The following is a 1,628-nucleotide window of genomic DNA, read 5'->3' as shown; positions in this document are numbered from 1 at the left end:
GCTGTGGTGAGATAGGAACTCTCATCTATTGATGGTGGACCTGTATGTATGTGCAATCATTATGGAAATTGATTTAGTGATATCTAAAAATGGTGGAAATTGAGCTAACATACAACCCCAGCATCCCCCTATTGGGCATATACTCATAAGAGGCAAGAAACAAACCAAAGCCAGACATCTGGGCTCCAGTGTGCGTTGGCTTGCTATTCACAATTGCAAGGAGTTGGAAACAACACAAATTTCCATCAACAAATGAATAGATCAAAAAACTGTGGTACATAAATACAATGGAGTACTATACATCCCTAAAAAGCAGTTATGAATGTATAGAACATTGCAGCATGGGAAGAACTGGAGGAAAATATGCTAAGTGAAATAAACCAAGCAGAAAAGGACAAGTACAACACAAGTCCACTGAGGTTAGCTTAAAAATGCAAAAAGGGCATAGGGACAGGGCTCTAACACACCCAAGGTTAGGGTATTGTTTATATCTTCAAGGAGCAAGAAAGAGAAACCAGACTTCAACTCGGTACACTAAGACATGAATACAACATGATGGCATGTAGCAGGGAAAACAATAGAGAGGTCTGTAGTTGCTGACCCCAACTCCACCATGTGAACCCCCCTCCCCCCCAGAAGAATGCACTCCATAGGACAGACAGCACTGAAGCTACAGCTTTGGGAGAGGTGCATGTCTGACCAGAGCACACAGAAGCAAATTAATAGGGAAGGAGAGAGAGTAGAACACATCTTGGCCCACCAAGCCCTGAGGACAATATTCCTGCTCAGAGCAGCCAATGCACAGAGAGGACAATAGGGCCAGCCCTACTCTGAGACATGACATCCCTCACTGAACCATAGCGCTACAGGGGCAAACAAAGAGGGCAGAACCATCGGGGCCCACCAAGCCCTGAGGACAATATTCCTGCTCAGAGCAGCCAATGCACAGAGAGAACAATAGGGCCAGCCCTACTCTGAGACATGACATCCCTCACTGAACCATAGCGCTACAGGGGACAACACTGGAGACACAGTGTGGGAATTGTGCTTGATCTGACCCCCCTACACTGGGGAGAAACATTAAGGCATGCAACAGAGCAGCAAGGGAAGCAAAGCAATGAAGTCCCTGGGGAATACTCCTAAGGTCAACAAACAAACCTGGAACAATTTACAGGCCTTTCTTTTTTTGTGGTTGGATTTTGTTGTTGTTGCCGTTATTTTTTGTTTGTTTGTTTTTTCTTCCTTTGGTTTTTTTTGGCTTTGTCTTGTTTTTGCACATATTATTATCTATGCATGTCTGCCTAGATAAGATAGGCAGGATAAGCAATTCGGAGGAGAAATCAATGGGACTGACGGTTTTGGGGGACATGGAAGAGGGGGAAGCAGGAGAAAGGAAAAGGGGTGTCAACAAACCCAGGAACAAGGAGACAACTAGTGATCTAAAATCGGTGGAGAGAAGGGTGCAGGATGCCTGGTGGGGCTTAAACAAGGGCAATGTAACCAAGAGGAATTACTGAAACCTGAATGAAGACTGAACATGATAGTGAGACAAGAGGAAAGCAAAAGGAAATAGAGGAAATAACTAGGAGGCAAAGACATTTATAGAGATTTAAATACTGTCATGTACA

Source organism: Echinops telfairi, unplaced genomic scaffold, assembly GCF_000313985.2.
Source record: "Echinops telfairi isolate 266 unplaced genomic scaffold, ASM31398v2 ScPeMD7_7469;HRSCAF=8507_1, whole genome shotgun sequence".
Taxonomy (NCBI): Eukaryota; Metazoa; Chordata; class Mammalia; order Afrosoricida; family Tenrecidae; genus Echinops; species Echinops telfairi.
The sequence above is the reverse complement of the archived record's forward strand: the minus strand, read 5'-3'. Positions refer to the sequence as shown.